The sequence below is a fragment of the Grampus griseus genome (assembly GCF_964374135.1).
Source record: "Grampus griseus genome assembly, chromosome: 1".
NCBI classification, from domain to species: domain Eukaryota; kingdom Metazoa; phylum Chordata; class Mammalia; order Artiodactyla; family Delphinidae; genus Grampus; species Grampus griseus.
In genome coordinates, this window is record NC_139017.1 from 60,339,691 (window position 1) to 60,363,331 (window position 23,641).

General features: G+C 48.5%; 1 protein-coding gene across 1 annotated transcript in view; it reads left to right on the forward strand.

Moving 5' to 3' along the window:
• Positions 1-23,641, forward strand: part of TEX35 (testis expressed 35) — a gene marked incomplete at both ends in the record, with an annotated part of 59,387 nt that overhangs the window by 13,886 nt on the left and 21,860 nt on the right.

Genomic DNA, 23,641 nt, shown 5'->3' on the forward strand with positions numbered 1-23,641 from the left:
CTTTTCACCCTCGGCATCTGGACATGCTTTCTGATTTATCTGTGCTTCAACTCCTGTGTGACTGAGGACGTAGTTCCAACTTAGTGTCACCGCAGGACCTATGAGCGGCTCCGGTTCAGCCTCTCCCCACTCCTTGAGCTGCACAGCAAATGCTTGCTGCCCTCTTGCATACCACCCTGCCCTTGTCTCCCTCTACCCAGAGAGTAAAATCTTCATTTAAAGCCAAAGCGGGAGTCAAAGTGTTGACTATCAGCCTGAAACTTGAGTGTGCAAGGAGTGTCACTGTTTTGGATTGAAATCAGTGTATTTCAGACTCCAACCTCTCTTCTTGCTTCCTGATGGTTTGGTGGAAAATTCTTCAGGTCATCCTTAGGGTCTTCCTAAGGATGATCCTTCCCCCCTCATCCCTGCTTCCCTCCTCTTCACCTGGTTCTGAAAATGTCCCAGGTCAAAAGAGAGGAAGGGAGGCCCTGAAGATATCAGATGCCATTCTGCGTGATCCCAGAAGTGTGCGTGTGAGTGTGAGTGTGTGTGTGCGCGCACGCGCGCATGTATGTTGGACAATGGGAGGAACCCCCGGGCCCAGGGTCTTGACCACTGGACTGCCGGGGAATTCCCACACGTGCCAGTTTTAAGAACTGAGACAAGGTCATCAAGGACACAGGGCTGTCAGGATCAGTTGAAGTGCTGAGTCTTTTTTTGTGCAAATGATGGTACACTGCTAATCAAGCCCCCAAGGACTGGTGGCAGTGGTCTCTGCAGTCCCTGTCCCTTGACCCTTTCCAAGCTCCCCCGTGCCCTAGTTCCATGTCATCCAACTCAGAGGCAGCAGAAGGACGACACTGTGTGTTGGGGGGGATAGTTCTGCCTGGCTGTCATGTCTACCCTTGGGAATGGATGTCTGGGGAGCCACAGCCTGCCATTCCTGCCAATGTGCTCTTGGGCCAGCTTTGCTGGTGAGCTTGTGCTTTTTCTGTAGGTCTCAATGTCATGTCATCTGGAAGGGAATTATACTTAACCTTGTGTCTTCTCCCAAAGATGCTATTCCTGTCCCGCGTACAGAGCCTCTTGGGGGGCATTGGCCTGACCTGGGCCACCATTTCTGCTTTGTGCGGCAGCATCCAATTGATCCAAGCAAGGTGGACAGGCAACTCAACTTGCCCAATCGATTTCTTTCCCTGGGAATTTGAAATTGGAATTTGGTGAGACTCAGCTGGCCCCCAGAACTGGACTTATAATTGGGAGCTGAAGAGGCCTCTGCCACCATTGGCCAAAGACGCAGATCTACAGAAAAAATAAATAAATCACTTTGCAGAGAGAGAAGAATGAAACAGAGGGACTGAGAGAAGTGGAGACTCGTGCAGTTCCGCAGAGGGAGCTGGGAGAGCCACTGTCTGGCTCAGGCCCTGCTGGGCTGGTGCTGGCCCCTGCCTTGGCTTCATGAAAGCCTCTGGACCCTTGGACCGAGGTGCACATTTCTGTTTAAGCAGAGTGGCTTTCTGTTTCCACCTAACAAGCCTGAGCTGAGGCCCCACGGTTAGAAGGAATGTCAGAGATTGGTCAAATCTCTTCAATTTACAGTGAGGATTCTGAGGCCCAGAGAGGTGCAGTGAGGTACCCTCAGGCACACAGCCCATTTATAGCAAAGCCAGGACCAGAACCCAGGTTTTCTGACTCCTGGGCCAGTGCTCTGTGGCTCTCTGGGGCTAGCTGTATTTCCAAGGGCAATAAGATGAGATAGAAGGCAGTCAGCTGGATCTGGACATGAATCAGTGGCGTGGTCGCAGGTAAGTCACTTCACCTCTCAGATTGCTTTTCCATCTGGAACGTGGGCATAACCACACCTAATTCAAAGTGGGTGAAGAGGGCATAACCACACCTAATTCAAAGGGGGTGTAATGAGAGTTAGATGAGAGCACATGCAGAGGAATTCAATTCTTTAAAAAAAATTGCTCTGAGAACAATGATGATGAGGTCAGAACTGTGTTTTTCAGATTAAAAGGCTTCAATTCTCCATCCTGCCTCCAGTCAGAACCAGGTCTGCAATAAAATGAATTTTGATCTACTCCGATTTTAAAAAATAAATGTTCTGAGAGGAGGAAGGATGTGTATATTAGGAAATCAATCAACAAGAAATTATAAAAATGGTATGGGGATTGGGACTGCCTGTTCTAGAGTACAGAGTGGTCCCTTGTAACACAGCATCCCACCCTGTAACCTCGGTGTCTGATTCCAGCAGGTGAGGGGTAAGCGGCTTACCCTAGCTCACGCGCAGGTAACAGGTGCTGCAGCCCCAGGCCCTGACTCAAGCAGTCACCAGAGAAACAGGAGGGTGCGTCATTTAGCAGCCATCAGGCAGGCAGGGCTGGGCCCAGGAGGAGGCCAGGCTGTGTCATCCATTCCCATCACTGCCCTGGGCCCTGGCATGACCCCCACTCACAGCTTCCCTTCTCTCGGTCACAGGCCGCAGCCAGCCCCAAAAGGTGGGTGAGGATGGGCTCAGGTGTCCACCACCACAGACGGGAGCCCCATCTCTCTCAGATGCAACAGGTCTGAGTATATCCATTTCCATGACAATGGGTTACCCACCCATCTTCCTAAGGGGAGTTGCCCTGTCTGGCTCCAGGGACCCCTAGAGCCTCCCTGAACCCCCTTCAGTATTTGAAAGGTCATTTACCCTCCTATACGTGTGATCAATGGGACTCTTTGGTACTTCCCTCTATATTAGATCAAAACACAACCAAACAGAAATCAAATCTCACTTCTGGGGCTTCCCTGGTGGCGCAGTGGTTGAGAGTCCGCCTGCCGATGCAGGAGACGCAGGTTCGTGCCCCGGTCCGGGAAGATCCCACATGCCGCGGAGCGGCTAGGCCTGTGAGCCATGGCCGCTGAGCCTGCGCGTCCGGAGCCTGTGCTCCACCACGGGAGAGGCCACAACAGTGAGAGGCCCGCGTACCAGAAAAAAAAAAAAAATCTCACTTCTGGAGAATGAACAATGAGTCTGAAAGCCCAACCCCAATTCCAACTCTAGAGAACTCAGAAGGTGAAGAATATGCCTTCAGCAGGTGATGGAGCAGAATGGTGCAAGGTTCTGCCCACCTGACACTTTTTTATCAATATCAGCTTTTAAACGTGACCAAGAAGGTTTTTTTTTTTTTATGGATGATGAGTTTGTGGGGAGATGAGCAACTCCAATATGAGTCTAATCCATACAATATTTCTGAGGGCAATTAAGTGATACATATCAGATGCTTTAAAAGATGGGAAAACATTACAGATGGTCACTAGGATTTAGTTATAAGGATACTCATCATGGAGTCATTTATGATATACATATTTAAAAATCAGAAACAACATAAGTGGACACCAGTTGGTTAAATAAATTGTGGCACATCTATAAAATGGAATGCTCCACTGATATTAAGAATAATATGTTGTTGAAATATATTTAATGCCATCAAGAGACGTTAATGATATCATGTTAAATGAAAAAAAGCAAGTTATGAAATAAAGTATAAACCCATTTTTGGTAAAAATTTGGTGTGTGTGTTTGTGTGTGTGCACATAGGGAGGCCTGCATGAACTGAAAATACTTAGAAGGATATATACAAGGATAGAGTAACAGCAGTGGTTTTCTCTGAGTAGTAGGATTATGACAATTTATGTCATATTTTGTGCCTATCTATAATCTCTAAAGTTTCTACAAGGAACATGCATTGTTTGTATAATAAAACTAATAACATTTTTCTTTTTTTAAGGAAGAGAAAGGTGGCCCAGGAAGGACCCTTACGAACAAAGTCAGGTAAGATCTCCCCAAATCCTTTCTGATGGGAAGCACCTTGGACCTTTCTCTTTCCTGGGAGTGGCCAGTGAAGTCATGCCCTGGCTATGTGTTCATCCAGAGGAAGGGGACGAATTAACACCACTAAAAGGACAATTTAAAAGGACAATAGAAAACAAAATGAAAATGGCTTTATGTTTTTACCCATGAGTGACCCTTATTCGATACGTATTCTCCCACCACTGCTACCAGGGGTCTCTGCACACTCCTCTCTCCTCTGAGGAATTACAGTGGTCTGGAGTAGAGAAGGAGCCCCTGCAGTCTATCCCCAACAAGCCAAACTTGTCCTTTTAGAATGTCACTTAGATCTCGTTGCTCTTATGCTCAGAATTTCCAGTGTTCGCCCATTTCTCTCAGAGCAGGATCCAAAGTTGATACTTGCAATGGCCTGTGGCATCAACCCTGCTACCTTCACACTCACATACTATTCTCCCCCTTACTTTCTGGGCTCTAGCCACACTGGCTTCTTTGTTCTTCTTCACACATACCGTGTACACTCTTGCCTCAGGGCCTTTGCACTCACAGACATTCCTGCCCACTTCCTCAGCTATCCGTGTGGCCGTCACCTCAAAGTTACCTTCTCAGTGGCACTTTCCCCATTTGTACAAACAACAATATCCCCACCTCCAGCGTTCCTTATCCTCTTTACTCTGCTTTATTTTCCTCTCCAACTCACTTAGCACCGACTTACATACTATCCATTTCACTTGTGGTCTGTCTTCTTCTGCTCGGATGTGAGTTCCTTGAGAGCAGAGATTGTGTTTCCGTCACTGCTCTACGGCAGGGCCCAGGGCAGTGCCAAGTGCATAGCAGGGAGTTGACAGGGACTTGCTGAACGGACACATGAGTATAAAGATATTTGCCATGTACTGGGCACTGCAGGCTCTGCACTAAGATCTTCACCTGCACTGTTTCATTTTATTCTTACGATTACCGCATGAAATCATTCTGTCTGTCTTTCTATGAAGTCATTTAAATGGTCATCCTCCCTATTTTGTATAGGTTGAAACAGGCTCAGAGAGAGAAGGTAATGAAAGTAATCTGTCTGAGGTCACAGAATAAGTGGCAGAGCTGGAGTTTGAACCCGAGCATTCTGATGTCAGAATCTCCCCGTGTGTCCCTGGGCCAGCAGCATTGGCATTACCTGGGAGCCTGTTAGAAATGCAGAGTCTCAGGCTATATGCCAGGCCTCCTGAATCAGGACCTGCATTTTAACAAGACTTCTCAGGTGACTCCAGTGTCCATTGTAGTCTGAGAAGCAGTGCTCTATGCTGGGCCAGCAGGTGTATGGAAGATAGGGGGCTTCATTGAGCAAGGGGCTGCCGCAGTTTGGGTTAGTGGCCTTGGGTTCTTTACCCCTGTGGGTGGTTCTCCTGCCTGCTACCCCTCGACCCAGGAGCTCTTTAGTATCTGCTGGGCTTTGGGGGGAACCAAGGTTCGTGATGAGGAGGGAAAACTCAATGCCACCTCTGTCCAGGAGCCAGTCCTCCTGTGGGCACTGTTGCTTCTCTTTCTTGGAGGAAGGTCTCTCAGCTCACTCAGGGAAAACCAGACCTGTGCCTCTTAAAAGCATGTGAGAGAACCCATTGGCATCAGAGATGCAGCACTGAGACTGAAGCAGAAGCTAGTTCCACCTGACACTTAGGCACTCGGGCCAGGGAGGTTGTTAAAACAGAAACAAAATGTATTGTCAGGGCTTCCCTGGTGGCGCAGTGGTTGAGCGTCTGCCTGCCGATCCAGGGCACACGGGTTCGTACCCCGATCCAGGAAGATTCCATATTTCGCGGAGCGGCTGGGCCCGTGAGCCATAGCGGTCGGAATCTGTTCGGCTGGAGCCGGTGCACCACAACGGGAGAGGCCACAACAGTGAGAGGCCCGCGTACTGCAAAAAAAATATAAACCTACTGTCAATTAAATTATTAATGCCTGGGAGCCCACCCTGACATCTATTTTTATCACTGAGCGCCACCTTCAGTCTTGACATTCATGAAGAGTGGGCCTGGAATAAAACCAGAAACCCACCCTTCCAGCCTCTCCCAAGCCCATTCAAAACAAGAGTAAACATAAATGTAAACCCAAGTATGTAAAAACCGACTACAAAAACTGACCAGCAGAGGGCACTGTGACCCCATCAGTCCCTGCCCCACTGACCTCTCCAGAGGAAAAGCTGCAAAGACACAAGGAAGGAAATCACACAAGATTAGGGATCTGGGTCCCGGGTCCCACCCCAGCTTCATCTTTGGAATCTTGTGGGAGCCCAGGACACCTGACACCTCTGATCTGTGCCCACCAGCAAGCCAGTGATCACCCACATAGGGATCGGTTCCAAAAGGCCACCACCCAGTCTGGCATTTGGGATTCACAATGAAGTGACTTTCCTTTACTCCCTTATTTACTTAACCAGCATTGGTCGAGCACCTGCTGAGCCAGGCACAGGGCTAGACCATGCAATTTTCCCAAAAAGTGGTGGCATAACAATAGTTAGATTCTAAGGCTAGCCCCCTAAAGACTTTCAAATCAGAGAACTAATGAGATTACTTTCTGTTCTAGGGTCAGAGGAAAGAAATAGGGGAAGGGTAGCGTGGAGGAGAGGAAAGAAAGTGTGGGAAGAGCGAGGGGACCCCGGGGAAGAGGAAGGCAGTTTGGCTTCCAACCCCTGCCTGGTGCATATAAAATATGGAACCTTAAAAAGTTCGTTTTGGCTTCCTCCCATTTCCCTTTCTAGACCCTGACTTGGGACTTAGCCTCTCCAGAGCCCTGGACTGCATGGGGCATTCCCAGAGCTCCTGCAGCACGCCCCAGCCCACGCTGCCCGTCGTGGAGGCCATGCTCCAGAGTTTTCTACCCCTCCACTCCCCGTCCACACCCCCAGGCCTGCAGCTGCCCTTCTCAGCTCCGTGTTGGCAGCTGAGTAATCCATTAAGCTAACGCACCCTGATATATGGCAGATTGATCCTCCCAGGGACATGTGTATCTTTTCAAGATTACCCAAATTCACCTCTGAGTGGTAGATTCCCAGACAGTGGGCTGGAGGGACGTGACAATTTCAGGCTGTTTGTGGTATTTCGGGGGTGGTATTTTGAGAGAAAGGCCGGAGCACCTGCCAAGGGGTGTCTCACACAGTCTCTTAGAGGAGCTGGCAGGAGGGACTTCCAGGGCGGGGGTGGGTGCTAGTATGGAAAGGTCATTGGCAATAAAAGATTTGCAGGTCAGAGATTAATCTCTCTGAGCAGTTTTGAGTGCGTGTGTGTGTGTGTGTGTGTGTGTGTGTGTGTGTGTGTGTGCGTGTGTGTGATTCCCTGTGTGTGCTGGGAGAAGGCCAGAGGGAGAAGGCCAGTTTAGGGGAAAAGGATGGACTGCAGGGCTGGATGCAGGAGAACCACTGAGGTAGGAGAAAGGGCCTCCCGGGGCCGGGGCCTCACTGTGGCAGCACCAGGCCTGCCTCTGCAAGGGCCACCTCCCGGGAGCATCGCTTGGCCGAGCACACTCTGCAGATTCTAGCCGCAGAACAGAAGGCTGTGCTGCCCGCTGCCCTGCATGGTTCCCTGATGGCCAGAGACCTGCTCAGAAAGTCCTGCCTCGGCGGCTATGGGCGGGCTGGGGTCTGGAGGGCCTGTTGGTGGGAGGTAAGGGGACACTAAGGGGGCAGGGAGGATGGTGACAGGACCATTGCAAAGGCAGACTCCTCCATCGCAGCCACGGGCCACACAGCAGGCTTAACCAGGGTGCTTCGGGCTGAAGTTGTCCTTCAGAATGAATCTTGGGCATCAGGCACATTGCTTCCTCACTTCAGCTGCTCCCGAGGCTCCCAGAGGATCCCAAACCTGCCACTTGTTATTCCTCTGAAAGGGTCCACTGGCTGTGCAGGAAGTGAGGTGAGGAGGGAGGAAACCTCTTTGCTCACCAGGCCTTGGTACAACAGGAAGAGGTGCGTACCTGTCCACATGGAAGGATTTAAAGCTGGATTTAAAGCCCTGCCTGGTTCGTTGTGGAAATGTTTCCCCAGTTCTACCTCTCAAAGTCCCAGCCATCAATGGTGACAGAGGTCAAACTAGAGGTTCAGTCAGGGGAGGGTTCTAGAGTGCTGATAACATCCTATTTCTTAATCTGGGTGGTGGCGATATGGGTGTGTGCTATGTATAAAAATTTATGCATCAAACTGCAGATGTTAGATGGTGCAGCTGCTTTGGAAGACAGTTCGGCAGTTCCTCAAAAATTTAATGGAGTTACCATTATGACCCAGCAGTTCCACTCCTAGGTATACACCCCAAAGAATCGAAAATATGTGCTACACAGAAAACGTGTGTGTGAGTGTTTATAGCAGCATTATTCATAACAGCTAAAAGAGAGAAATAACCCAAATGTCTATCAGCTGGTGATGAATGACAAACAAAATGTGACCCAGCCATACCATGGTATATTACTCAACCATAAAAAGGAATGATGTACTGATACATGCTACAGCATGAATGGTCCTTGAAAACATTATGCTTAGTGAAAGAAGCCAGTCACAAAAGACTATATATATAATAGTATGATTTTATTAATAGGAAAAGTCCAGAACAGGCAAATCCACCGAGATAGAAAATATTGTAGATTAGTGATTGCTGGGGTCTGGGGGAGGGGGAAGTGGAGAATGAGTGCTAATGGATATGGGATTTCTTTGGGGGTATGTTGAGAATGTTCTGGAATTAGTTAGTGGCAATGGTTATACAACTCTGTGACTGTATGAAAGATGACTGAAGTGTATACTTCAAAGGGGTGAATTTTATGGTGTGTGAATTTTATCTCAAAAACTGGATCAAGCGGTACACTTATGATTTGTTCCCTTCGATCTATGAATGTTATACCTTAATAATAATTTTTTTTAATTTAAAAGTGAAGATGCCACTTCTCTGTTGCTGTGGCTCCTGATTTTTAAAAAAAGTCACAGCAAAAATGCCACCTCCTCTATGACGGCTCCCTCACCCCTGCTCTGAGCTCCTTTAGCATTTAGTGCTGATATCCCACTTACCGCTTATTGCTTGTAGAGCCTGGCCGCTCAGAGTGCGACCGTGGACAAGCATCCCTGTATCCCTCGGAGGCTTTTTAGATGTGCAACATTTCATGCCCCGCGGACCTGCTAAATCAGACTGCCTTTCAACAAGATCGCCAGGTAATTCGCACACACATTAAGATTTGAGAAACACTGCTCTAGAACAGGGGTTCCCAACACCCCGCCCTGGCCGTGGAAAAATTGTCTTCCATGAAACTGGTCCCTGGTGCCAAAAAGGTTGGGGACCGCTGGTCTAGAAGGTTTCCCCCACCTGCCTCCCCCTCTACCTGCTGCCTACACCTTACGACTGTCTTTGTCTCTCCCCACCTAGTGAGCATCAGCATTTGTGGATTCAGTGCTAGTGGCCTCAGAACTAAAGCCAATACCTACTCTAACTCTAAGACCAGGATAGAGAAACTGAAATCTGGGAACACTTTGGTCAGATAAAAGAATATGTCAACTTTGCATGTCCAAAGTGAGGTCTCCAAATACCATTTCCCACCGAAAGGCATCAGAGCTTTGGGAGAAATGGCTGATTCTAGGTCTAAGCAGAAAATGTACAAGTCTTCTCAAGTAATGTTTAAAAGATTCAGGAGCCAACTGGAAGAGACTCCCGCTGATCAAAATGGGGCCACTTGGGCTTCCCTGGTGGCGCAGTGGTTGAGAGTCCACCTGCCAATGCAGGGGACACGGGTTCGTGCTCCGGTCCGGGAGGATCCCACATGCCGCGGAGCAGCTAGACCCGTGAGCCATAGGCCCGCGTACCGCAAAAAAAAAAAAAAAAAAAAAAATGGGGCCACTTGAGCATCAGTAAGAATATTAACTGCAACGAATTGAAACACATCAAATGTGTTAAAAATCCATGAATTCATAGTAATACTAAAAACTAAACTAAACTCTGATTGTTCACTATTGGAGGATGGTAAGAAAGCAATTCATTGTTTTGAAAATGGTAAATAAAGGGAGGAAATCAAGCAATTATCCTGGGTGTCAAACAGTAGATAAACAGTAATATCTGATTCTATTATTCCTCCTTTATTTATAAGTAGGAATACTTCTATGAAGGAGAAAATGATAGAATCAGATATGACTATTTTGAAAGAGTGATATTTCAAAAGATTCAGGCATTGAATCTGCAGCATCTAATATCACGGAAAGAGACAAACAGACATCAGGTGCCTCCTGTTGGAAAAAAATCCCACTACTGCAACCAAACCTGAATATGATTAAGCTCTAGATCCAAGTACCAATTTACAGGAAAAATAGGGACAGAGATCCTGTAAAATTACACCATAGGAAGGTTATCAGCAAAATCTAGATTGTGGACAAATCTACAGAATAAGCAACCCAGTGTCTTCAACAAACAAATTGAGAGAGGAAAAAAAAAAAAAGACAGGAGTAACCTATAGATTAAAACAAAAGTTATAGCAGCCAATTGCAACAGGTGAACCTTATTTAAACCCTGATTCAAACTGTTTTTCTAAAAATCCATTTATGATAATTTTGAGACAATTGGGGAATTCGAACACCAGGAATTACTGGTTACGATACAAAAAGAGTTCTTTCTGAGTGATTTACTAAGACTTTTACAGATGAAATAGTATGATATCTGGGATTTGCTTCAGAATAACAGAAGACGGGCTAAATTGTTGAGAGTGGGGGGGATGGGGCCAGTTTGGACGTTGCTGGGGTTTGACGGGTGTGTGATAGCTCATCATAGCATTCTGTCTACTTTGGTGTATGTTCAAAAGTCTCAAAAATTAAAAAGCTAAGACAGACAAACAAAAGATTTATAACAAAGTGTTGATGTAAGAAAAACATATAAGCAAAACAAAACAGAGTGTAGGTAAAGGATCCGTAACTGTCTAAGAACAATAAGCTGACGTTTCTTGTTTCCTTCTCAACCTACTTTCCCATGACTAGATTTTTTTGTAACGTAATAATTTGCCTTCAGAAGTGTTCTATAGAATGAGACTCTCAACTCACAGTCCAGAGAATGAAGCAGAAACATAAACGTTTTGAAAACTGAAGGAGAAAGAATTGGATACAGAGACAATTATGGGGGACTTCCCTGACGGTCCAGTGGTTAAGACTCGGTGCTTCCACCGCAGGGGGCGCAGGTTCGATCCCTGGTTGGGGAACTAGGATCCCACATGCCATGCTGTGTGGCCAAAAAAAAAAAAAGAATTATGGGTCAGAAATGAGCATAGCTCAGTTCACACCAGAGGCCCACCAGCCGAGGGCATGGACCAGGCTGCAGATGTGGTCACGGCCGTGTTGGGGGTGGAAATAGTATGTCAGTTTAGCATCCTTCTCCCCAACAGAATCAAATGTTAGAGTCATGGGTTTCAAACCTGGCTGCACATTCGAATCACCTGGAAAGCTCTGGAAACACACAGATGCACAGGATTCCACCCTGGCCCCATTAAATCTCTGCAGGAGGCCCGAGGCTTCAGCGATTGCCAAAGCTCCCCCAGGTGACTGATCCTGACACGCAGCCAGAGTGAGAGGATTTTAGCCAGCCTGCCCACATTTAAATAGCTGGATAAACCTGCTGGGTAATGATGGCAGTCACTGCCGGCTAAATGACAAAGCGAGCTGGTAAGTGAAACACCGGGTGTTAACTTCATTCTGTTGTCTTTGAGTCACTTGAGGTCATTGGGAGCCACTGTGTCCAACCTGAGTCACTTTTCTCTGGGTCTTTGGGGTGTGGCTGAGATCCAAGGAGGCCAAAGGTTGGCTCCTGTGGGCTTGGCTGTGGGCTCCCGGGGCTCCAGGTTTTGGTGGCACGTAGCAGGTACCAAGGGTAAAGAGCTGGCCAGCAGAAGTCATGGTCTGGCTCAAGCTGGGGAAGGAAAGGTTTGGGGTCCACAAGGATGTCCTCCTGCTCTGGGCTGGGCTGTGAGTCAACCCCAGGAACACCCAGCGGCCAAGCCAGCAGCGCCAAGCCCAGATTCCATCTCCACGGCAACGACATCCCTCCCTCGGGACCTGGGTCTGGCGCTGAATGTTGACCTTCCTCGGTGCCACCGTAGAAAGTTCAGCTAGCTAACTGACAGGGAACAGAGAGATTTAAAGTCATCGTGGGAGGGAGGCCCACGAGGGAGGGGATGCATGTATACATACAGCTGATTCACTCTGTTGTACAGCAGAAACTAACACAACACTGTAGAGCAATTATACACCAATTAAAAATATATGGAACGAAAAAATGAAGTCTGTGTCAGAAGCCACTGATCCCTGGCAGCTGAGGAAGGTAGTTTCTAAGCAATCATGTCACATTATGGGAAAATGTGATTCGAGTTTCCAAAGTTCCATTCCCAGGTATCCACCGTGGCGCAGAGCAAGGCCCAAGCCCCACCCCCATGCAGGGGTTGAGACTCAGCTGATCACCTACCACACCTCCTTCTGCTCTGCCTCATTCCACTCTGGGTGTGACCCACCCTTTGACCTTCCGCTTGCCTCAGCCCCACCCGTGTGTACCTGCTCTGACCGCTGGCCGGCTCAGCCTTGTTTATGGCTCCTAGCCCTGGAGTTCTTCCGGCTTGGCCTCTCTCAAGAGCTTCCCTTCTCAGGCCAGTCCTACTCGCTATGTCCTGGCCTTCCTGGGACCTTCCCCTCTTTGGCCCTGGCCCAAGAGGTCCTGGCATCACTTACCTGCCCCCAGGTAACAATAAGACAGGAATCTATATCCCGTCAACTGGGCAAGGATAAGTTTAAGACTCTCAAGGATCTTCATATGGTCCTTGGGTCCATATGAGCCTGGAGGAAGGCAGTGTGATGTGGGTATGAGGGCAAGATCCGTGGCCTATGGGATCAGGACAGTTCCCTGGAGAAGGAAGGACTTGAAGCAGGTGAGGAAGACAGGCTGGCTATTAGTTTGGGGGTGAGAAGTAGTGGGACTGCGCAGTCGTGTGGGTGGTGACTGGAGACACGTCAGGAGAAAATGGGCTCTGAGAACCCCTGAGGGCCGGGGTGATACCCCAAATATTTAACCACCAGCCCAACCCTGCGTCTGTGCCAGCTGTGACCCTCCAGTTGCTGGGTTATGGGGAGGTCTGCAGGGTCTTGGGGGAGGACCAGGGTAATGATGGGCAGGTCACAGTTGGGTTGGGGGGTGGGCTCAGAGGAGCAGCTGTTTACCTCCCAGGATGGAAGTGTTTCGGGGTTTCAACAATCCTTGGGGCCATGAGTAGCATGTACCAGGGAAGCTCTGCCCAGCCCGTGGGTGGGGCAGTGGCCACGAGATGTGAGCCCAGCATACAGACACTACGACTGGACACCTCAGCTGCATACTGTCTGCAGGAGGACACAGTCGTGAATCGGAAGCTGCTGGGTTTCCTTCCTTCTCAAAAAGGATGGTATATTCCAGCACAGTGCCGAGGACCCTGCAGTCATCTGCTGCCTTTGGAAAAGCTGTGACATCTCTATCCTGACCCAGCCATCACCAGCCATAGCCCAGGCCCCACTCAGGAGAAGCTGGGGGCCTCCCAGCGTAGTCTCCGACTTGGAGGCTTGCAGCCTTCCTTGGGAGGAGGACTACCAGTCTCAGCTGGTCTTGTGAAGTCAGAAAAAAATATCAGGGACATGAGACTGGGAGGTTTGATGACTCATATAGAGCCAGGAATGTCAAAGCATTGTCCCTGGGACATGACAGCGGTAGTTATAACCTTTATGATGGGGGCTGGCTGCTACCTACATAGGGGCTCTCGCCTGCAGAGGCTTCGCTGGGATAGAAGCCCTCCTCCTGTGAGGCACGGGCATTCAGGGACACGGGTGGGGATCTGGCAGGCGTTGCATAGCAAGGCTTTGACAGGCTAGGAATCCTAATGTCAGGGACCGGGAGAAGAACCCCAAACATATTACTGTAGGCAGAGCGAGACGGCATCTGAAAGCTCGGCACAGCCACTCCAGCAGAGCCCGGGTGGCGGGGGGCAGGGAACTGGCTGACTGGCTTAAGCACGGAAGGAGCTTCCTCAGTGGATGTGGGGATGCACACAGATGTCATCAGCGGGGAAGCTGGAGACCCACACTGGGGAGACGTCCCAAGGCAGGAGACCCAGCTGAGGCCACGCTACGGTTAGGATGCCACTGCCAGGACTGCTGCCACTGGGCACGGAACGCTGCCTTCACAGATGGTCTTCTGGTCGAGCTGCCACGGCCCCAGATGAGTTCTCTTCTGTCCCTGCGCTTTTCCCATCCTAGGTCAGAGCCCCCAGTTGCCTGGGCCAGGACGGGGAGCCCACAAGCTCCGTGGGGGTGGGGAGATGGGGGAACACCTGGGCCTTCAACTCCCAGAGGGCCTGATGGATCCTGCCTCCTGCCGAGACTCACACAAGGGGGTTCCCTCCAAAGAGGAGGTGTGCTGGAAGCTGGGGCAGCCTAAACAAACAGCAACAGCCTCCAGGGCCCACGATGAGCTACTCTTGTCTTTAAACTTAGAGAATATCCAGGTTAATAACATCACCTAGAGACGAATGAAAGAGCAAAAGACTTCGTGTGGGCACATCCTCCTATTCCACATGGGGTCGTACCCAAAGCAAACATTTATAGATGCAACACCTGCGGGAATGGAGGGGTGGGTGAGGAGCTCTGCCCTACGTAGCCATTCCAAAATGACTCCATTCTTACCCTCCAGCGAGTCTGCTTTTCCAGTGGTGCAACTGCCACCTCACGCAGCCAGAGAGGCTGCTGGGACCTGTGGAGACTTGGTCAGAGGTGCTGTCAGACCCTATGGGATGTGGTAACATCTGGTTGTTGCTGATGGGTGAGGGGAGGTTTGACAGTAACACCAGAATGGCCCATGGATGGCTCCTGAGGGCCCATGGACACCCTGAAATTGTGTGGAAGATGTTGCATGTGTGCACATGCAGTTTTTCTGGAGCAAGGTCAGAACTTTTCATGGCATCTTCAGATGAAAACAAGCACTGCTAGAACAAAATTTCCTCAACACCTTCCTGATGCCCCAAAGGCTTGATGGACTGCACTGAAAGATCAGTTTCCATCACCATCCATTCAAGACCTCTCTTCTCTCCTTGCCACGGTTAGTACTCCAGCCCCAAGTGCTCCCTCCCTGTCTCCAGGACCAGTGTCATACACCTAACTTGGACGTTTGAAAGGCATCTCCTCTGAACACATGCAAGCCAGAACCCTGGATTCATACTCCCCCAACACCCCATTCCTCCCCAAGCCTTCCCTATCACAGTTAATGGCATACTTCTTTTTTTATAAAGAGGAAGAGCTGTGCAGTAGTTAAACACTGAGTTCGTTCAAATCCGAGCTTTTCCACTTGCTAGCCATGTGAAACTATGCAAATGGATTAAACTCTCTGTGCCTCAATTTATTCTTCTGTAAAATGGGGACAATAATAACACCTAGTTCATAGGAGTGTTGTCAAGTTTTTTTAAATTTATTTTCATTTGGTTGTGCTGAGTCTTAGTTGCAGCAGATGGGCTCCTTAGTTGTGGCAGGCAGGCTCCTTAGTTACGGCATGTATGTGGGATCTAGTTCCCTGACCAAGGATCAAACCCGGGCCCCCTGCATTGGAAGCATGGAGTCTTATTGGCTGCACCACCAGGGAAGTCCCCTGTTGTCCAGTTGTAATGGCTTTAAAATATGCCAAGGGTTCAGAAGAGTTAGCCTGGCTAACAGTACATGTTAGGAGTTGTCATCCATCCAGTTGCTCAGGACAAAACCCTGAAAAGGATCCTTTATTTCTCTCTTTCCCTCACACATCATATCCAAATCCATCAGCGATTCCTGTCCATTCCACCCTCAGATACATATCCCAAATCTGACCTCCTCCCACCATCTCTATTGCTACTGGCCTAGGCCAAGCTACATCGTCACTTCCAATGGCTTCCTAACCAGTCTCCCTGCTCGTGTTATTGCCATACTCTCCTCATCAGTTCTCCAAATGGCAGCCAGAGTGATCTTTAAAAAATGTAAATCAGAAAAAAAAAAAAAAAAAGTAATACCCTGGTGGTCCAGGGCTTAGGCCTTAGTGCTTTCTTAGTTCCTGGTCAGGGAACTAAGATCCTGCAAGCCATGCAGAGCAGCTAAAAAAAAAAAAAAAACGTAAAATCAGATCACATCCCTCCTTTTCAGACTCAGAACATAAGTCACACCCCTTACTATGGCTGTCAGGACCCCACCTGTTTTGGCCCTTGGCCACACCTCATCTTCTACAACTTCCTTCCCTTCCTTGGCTCTGAGAGTCAGTTGTTCCCTCCATTACCCTGTTCTACCTAGAATAATGCCAGAGTAGAGGAGGTGGATCAGGGGCTGTGGTCCTAGGGTGGTGAGGGGAAATTTCTCTGGGGAGACATGTGGGCACACTTGAACAAGTATTGGGGAAAGTCATGCAAGTACCTGGTGTGAGGAAGCATACATACGTACATATATACACACATGTCTTCACAATGACTTGATTTTCTACAAATGGTGTTCAGTGAGGCTCCCAAACCCCACTGGGGAGGTATCCAGAGTTTCAAGGCAGCCTCAGGTGTGGGAATGCAGACCTGGTCGGCTGGAGGAGTCCTGCTCTGGCTGCCAGGTACCACTGTCCTATTCCCACATCAGCCAGGGGGCCATGTCAAGGGCTGGTGGGCGGAGGACAAGCCCGATGGATTCAGGTGTTCTATCACCTCCCGGCTGGAAGCAGCATCCTCAGGGCAAGGAGGTGAAATCCACAACACCCTCCCCTTCTCTTCCCCTCTCTGAGCCTTTCTCTGCCCCCACAGGTAGGAGAAGTTGCCAGCGGAAAATATCCCTTTGTTTTTCCGAGGCGAAAAGATAAAAAGCACCGAGACCCATAGGAGAGCTCCCCGGGCCGCAGAAGAGGGTGCAGTTTCCTGGGTAGCTTCCTTCGGATTTCAGGGACTGAAGTTTAAAGGACAAGGGCAGCTCAGTGAATAAATGAATGCTTCTAAGACATGGACCTCAAGGTCCCCAAGACATAGACTGGTAATAGTCCTGCAGACCTCTCACTTCTGCCACGCGCTGTGATAGAGTCCGCTGGCCCAGAACGTGACCCTGGGGAAAATTTCAAGCGCCGCCGAAATAGTAGTGTTACTGTCTTCGTCCGCGCTGTTGATATTACTGCCATTCCGGTCTCTTCTTTCGCTAAAAGTGGATTCGTTCCTGGCACAGGAATGACAGCAACCTAACACCGCGCACTACTCGGCGCCAGGCATTGTTCTTAACTGTCTCGGTGTCCAGCGTGAGCGGCGGGAGGGAGCCGGGCTCGCGGGGTGCAGTTCCCGTGGCGCCCACTGGGTGGCGCAGGCATCGCACTCTGTCTGGAGCCGGGAGCCAGCGGCGGGCTGACCTCTCTAGGAAGGGTGTCCCGGGAGGAGGAGGGCCCCTCATCTGTGACAGAAGACCCCGGCGTCGCAGCCCCGAGCTGGGAGGTCCGCTGCGGCCTCACCCCGGCTCGGGTTCCGACAAAAGCCTTTTGTTTGCTTTCCAGAAACTTTTCTCCTCAGGGATTCGCATCCCGCAGAGCAGGCTCCAAGGCCACGCACGGGCTTGGCCACAGATGTACGGGAACGGGGGTAAAAGGAGGGGGTGGGGCGGAGCGGGGAGAGGGAGGAGGGGGGCTCTTGCTGAGAGAACTGAGGAGGCACAAGGTAGTCAGTGGTCAAGGCCAGACCCGCGGTCAGCCTTCTTGGTTTGCTAGTTAGCCAGCCTGCTGCGTCCTGGTCTTGGGGTTCTCCTGCAGGTGCTGGGGCGGGACTGGGAGGTTCTGCCGGGAGAGGGGAGCCAAGAGGGGGAGAAAGGGGCAGAGTAGCGGAGAGGAGCAGGCAGGGCCCAGGCCCGCTGGCATGAAGTGGGGCCCTCCCCTGCCCCACCACTTCGTCTCCCTCCTGGGTACAGCTGTTTAGCATTTTCTCCCGAGGTTCTCTGATACTTGTGGGAACCTGCCCTCTCGCCCTGCTTCTGACTTGACGCTTCTTCCGCGTCTGGGCAATGCACCATCTGCCCAATTTGAATCTGCTTTTTGCTTGTGAGAAGGGGAACAGGTGAGGTGTGAGGCTCTGGAGCAGCACATCCACACCACTCCTGGGATGTTTCTCCACACACAGCGGGGACCTGGTGTTTATTGTCCGACTGCGTAAGAGGGCACTGGAGAGGGACGTGAGAATAACGTGCCCCTGGGCTATGTTATAAAATGCACATTCCACCTTCTCATTCCGAAAGGTTCTAATTCGGGAAGACAAGGACGGGTCCCAGGAGTCTGCATTTTAACAAACACCATCCCAAGGCATGGTGGGTAGGCCACACTTGGAGAGATAGCAGCCAAAGCTTTTGGGCACTACTGTTCCAGGAGGAGACACTTGTAGTCAGCAGTTCCTCCTTCCTTTCTGAGCATCGCCGCTGGCTTGGTGTGGCTTCAGGTTCAGCAGCTCTTTGAGCATTTTGTCCCCTGCCCTCAGCCTCGTCGTCAGCTTTCCCGGGCCTGGTTTTTCTTAATTTTCTTTTTCCTGACCTCACTGGAACATTGAACCCCATTCTTTCAGAAGGTAAGCTCTTTATTAGCATCAACCTGGACTTTTAGGAATCCTCAAACAGTTGTGCAGCATTGGATTAATTCTGTAAGAAATGACATTTTCATTTTCCAGCCGTTCTTATAGAACCTGCGTTCTGCAACCACGTCATTTTCTTTTCTTAAATGGTTCTGATTTGAGCCTAAAACACACCCCCTCCACTCCCACCCCCATTCCTCTGAGCCTCCTGAACTCCAGGTCTTTGCGCTGTCAATCACAATTTCTTTCATTCTTTTTATTTTTCATGGAATTAGGGAGGCCAAAAAAAAATTTTTTCTTTTTAAACAAAAGATAGAAAATGTCTAAATTTCTTGATCTCCTGGAAGAACTTAAGGTAACTAAACTTCTCTGGGGTTTGTTTTCCCTCATGGCTCAACCTTCTATTGTAAAAATAGAAAGTTGGCAGACAAATAAATTATACAGAGAGTCCTCAAGGTTGGGTGTTTTATTATTGCATTTTTAAGAGCAGTATTTTGTAATTGCTCTGATAATACAAGCGATGATATTTGTGAGAGTGAGCCCACAACACCTTCCCTGCTGGTGTCTGCCCTCTAAGAACCCTGTGTGATGGATACACAGCACCAGGAGCAGACCATCACAGAACATTAATAAGGAGGAAGGTGAGTGCTGGCGCCTGGAGAGACAGAAAGCAGTAACTAGGCCACACAGGCCTGTCATTTTTGCACTTTGAGCAAGAAGTGAAAAATTGGAAATGGTCCCTCTACCTTCCCAGCAAATACAGGGCCTGGCTCAGAATTTCCTCTGACTTTGTGTCCCCAAGACACTGGCTGCCCAATTACGTGGAGCTGGATCCAGAGGGAAACTGTTCGTGAGAGTTCAGGAAAATGAAGGTTCCCTCAGCTCCGTGAGGGCAGATGGGTTCTGGGTGAGATGAGAGATCTTGGGGAAGGTCATGACTGAGCTCCCGATGCATCTAGAACCCTTTAAATTTTCATTTTTCTAAAATGTTTGTCCCTTTCTAGAAATTATATTTTCAAGTTAGATTCGGTAATGTGTTTTCCAATATTTAACAGGGCCTCAAGGAAGAGATAATGCAGGACTTCCCTGGTGGTCCAGTGATTAAGACTCCACGCTCCCAATGCAGGGGGCCCAGATTCAATCCCTGGTCAGGGAACTAGATCCTGCATGCTTGCCACAACTAAGAGCCCGCATGCCACACCTAAGGCCTGGTGCAGCAAAATAAATAAATAAATATTTTTTAAAAAAAGAGATAATGCATTTCTTTGTTGGGTAGAAGGGTGCTAAACTTGCAAGAATCTTCTTTTTGTACTACAGAAATGGCAGTTCCGCTACTTTGCTAGCCACGGAGAACTTGCTCTGCAGCAGCTACAGCCAGTGCAGGGCCCCCAGCCCAGGATGAGAACAGGACCACACCTGGCTCCTCCAGGCAGCCGCTGGACTCCAGGACACTGACTCTGCAAGATTTATTTTGACCACGTAAGTGCCCCATGTGCTGTTTCCACTTCTTACATTTCCCCATTCTCCCTGAGAGGGGTCTGTGTCATTGCCTATTTACAGAAGGGGAGAGGGAGGCTGAGGGAGGCTAAAAACCTGGACCCAAGTCACAGTCCCCGACTGAAAGTGGTGCCGCCCACCTGGGCATCCCGGATGCCTCGACCACCAAGGGCTTCAGCAAGTGCATGTGCAACAAAGGACAGAAGAAGGGCTCTGGGATCAAGCCCAGTTGCTCTGATTCACATTCCAAATTCTTTCCACTTCATCAAAAAGCTAGGACAATGATCTTCAGCTGTTTCATTGAAGACCTGAGAAATCTGTGTCCCCACCTTCTCTGCTTTAACTCTGGAGCTGTGTAAGCCGATCATCATTTCATGCCCTAAACCAAAGAATAAACTCTACAGTTATAAACATGAACATCACATGAACATCACAAAGGATGCTCTCTGGCCCATGGGGAAGACAAGTACCTACAGGACAGCTACACGGAGCCTTGAGATTTATTTCCTAAGTCACCACCAGGCCATCCCAGAATGGCATTTTGGAGATAGACAGAGAAAATGAAAATGTTCACACTCTGATTTGTTACTTGTAATGACACCAAGCAAAGGACTGAGGGGACGATTCTGGGCGAAACTTGGAAGGCCAGGAGGAACACGCCTGTGTCATGTAAACATGATCCAAAGCAGCTTGTTTCAGACAAACATTTCGCTTCTGAAACTCCTGAAACCTTCTTGGCCTTTGAATGTGGTAATTCATCTGAACATTTTATTTTTGCACTCCGTGCTTTTAAAAAAAAATACATTTATTTATTTTTGGCTGCGTTGGGTCTTCGTTGCTGCACGCGGGCTTTCTCTAGTTGCAGTGAGCAGGGGCTACTCTTTGTTGCAGTGTGCATGCTTCTCATTGCGGTGGCTCCTCTTGTTGAGGAGCGTGGGCTCTAGGCATGCAGGCTTCAGTAGTTGTGGCATGTGGGCTCAGTAGTTGTGGCTCACGGGCTCTAGACTGCAGGCTCAGTAGTTGTGGTGCATGGGCTTAGTTGCTCCACGGCATGTGGGATCTTCCTGGACCAGGGCTCGAACCCATATCGCCTGCATTGGCAGGCGGATTCTTAACCACTGCGCCACCAGGGAAGTCCAATCTAAACATTTTAGAAACTATTTAACCACGTGCCGTGAAGGCAAGGAGTGGGAGTGGTGATCTTTAAGGAGTTGTCTCCATTTTGAGGGACACACAAAAATGAGATGGGCAGAAAACTGAGGTCTTGCCAGGGTGGTTTTCCAGACAAAAACTTAAAGAGGAAAAATGTCTAAGAAAATACATGATATGACTGATGATGTCATGAAGTGAAAAGGCCATCATAAATGCTAATAAAAAATATAGTGGACAGATGTTCCCCAGATGTTCATTTGAGACCTGGTTCAGGTCTCCTCCAGGGAGGCATTTGTAGCAACACTAGCATCTAAACTAATTCCCTTCTTTTTTTTAAAAAAATAAATAAATACATTTATTTATTTATTTATTTATTTTTGGCTGCATTGGGTCTTCCTGTTGCCCATGGGCTTTCTCTAGTTGCAGCGAGTAGGGGCTACTCTTCGTTGCAGTGCTCAGGCTTCTCATTGCAGTGGCTTCTCTTGTTGTGGAGCATGGGCTCTAGGTGCACAGGCTTCAGTAGTTGTGGAAGGCTTCAGTAGTTGTGGCTCAAGGGCTCTAGAATGCAGTCTCAGTAGTTGTGGCGCACGGACTTAGTTTCTCCACGGCATGTGGGATCTTCCTGGACCAGGGCTCGAACCCATATCGCCTGCATTTGCAGGCAGATTCTTAACCACTGCGCCACCCGGGAAGTCCCCAAACTCATTCCCTTCTTTAACCTCATCTAAAGTTTTATAATGAGCAGAATACACCACAGTATTCAAAAAAAAAATCCACTTATATTTGACTGGACTCCTTTCTCCAATACCCACTTTGGGGTCAGGAACTACCTCCTCAATAAGAATGATAATGCCTAGTAAGCACTGCCTTTAGATCCAGGCAAGAGGAATCCTGGTCCTGATGCAGCACTTTCATGGGATAAGCCCACATCCTCCCTTCTGGAATATTTCCCAAGTACTTGGGGCCACATAAGCCCCTTTTCAGGTTTGTTTTTCCTGGATAGACCATGTTGCCAGTTCCTGGAATGGCCAAGGGGGAGCTGTTTGCAGGGGGTCTGCTTGGACACAGAGCTGGGTACCCACCTGCCTCATGTGAGAGCTTTCATGCCACCAGAGCCTGCTGGGAATAAAAGGGGGTTGGATGGCAGGCCGGGCAGCAAGACTCTCTCCCTGTGCCACTGCATTCTAGTACCGAATTCCAAGGAGGCCAAAAATTCTATGTCTGAACTGGACTTTCAAGCCTTGTGTTGCTCTGAGGAACTTAACAATCAGAGAAGAAAAGGAAATAAAAGGAATCCAAATCGGAAAAGAAGAAGTAAAGCTGTCACTGTTTGCAGATGACATGATACTATACATAGAGAATCCTAAAGATGCTACCAGAAAACTGCTAGAGCTAATCAATGAATTTGGCAAAGTAGCAGGATACAAAATTAATGCGCAGAAATCTCTGGCATTCCTATACACTAATGATGAAAAATCTGAAAGTGAAATCAAGAAAACACTCCCATTTACCATTGCAACAAAAAGAATAAAATATCTAGAAATAAACCTACCTAAGGAGACAAAAGACCTATATGCAGAAAATTATAAGACACTGATGAAAGAAATTAGAGATGATACAAATAGATGGAGAGATATGCCACGTTCTTGGATTGGAAGAATCAACATTGTGAAAATGACTCTACTACCCAAAGCAATCTACAGATTCAATGCAACCCCTATCAAACTACCACTGGCATTTTTCACAGAACTAGAACAAAAAATTTCACAATTTGTATGGAAACACAAAAGACCCCGAATAGCCAAAGCAATCTTGAGAACGAAAAACAGAGCTGGAGGAATCAGGCTCCCTGACTTCAGACTATACTACGAAGCTACAGTAATCAAGACAGTATGATACTGGCACAAAAACAGAAGGATAGATCAATGGAACAGGATAGAAAGCCCAGAGATAAACCCACACACATATGGTCACCTTATCTTTGATAAAGGAGGCAGGAATGTACAGTGGAGAAAGGACAGCCTCTTCAATAAGTGGTGCTGGGAGAACTGGACAGCTACATGTAAAAGTATGAGATTAGATCACTCCCTAACACCATATACAAAAATAAGCTCAAAATGGATTAAAGACCTAAATGTAAGGCCAGAAACTATCAAACTCTTAGAGGAAAACATAGGCAGAACACTCTATGACATAAATCACAGCAAGATCCTTTTTGACCCACCTCAAGAAATGGAAATAAAAACAAAAATAAACAAATGGGACCTAATGAAGCTTCAAAGCATTTGCACAGCAAAGGAAACCATAAACAAGACCAAAAGACAACCCTCAGAATGGGAGAAAATATTTGCAAATGAAGCAACTGACAAAGGATTAATCTCCAAAATTTACAAGCCGCTCATGCAGCTCAATAACAAAAAAACAAACAACCCAATCCAAAAATGGGCAGAAGACCTAAATAGACATTTCCCCAAAGAAGATATACAGACTGCCAACAAACACATGAAAGAATGCTCAACATCATTAATCATTAGGGAAATGCAAATCAAAACTACAATGAGATATCATCTCACACCAGTCAGAATGACC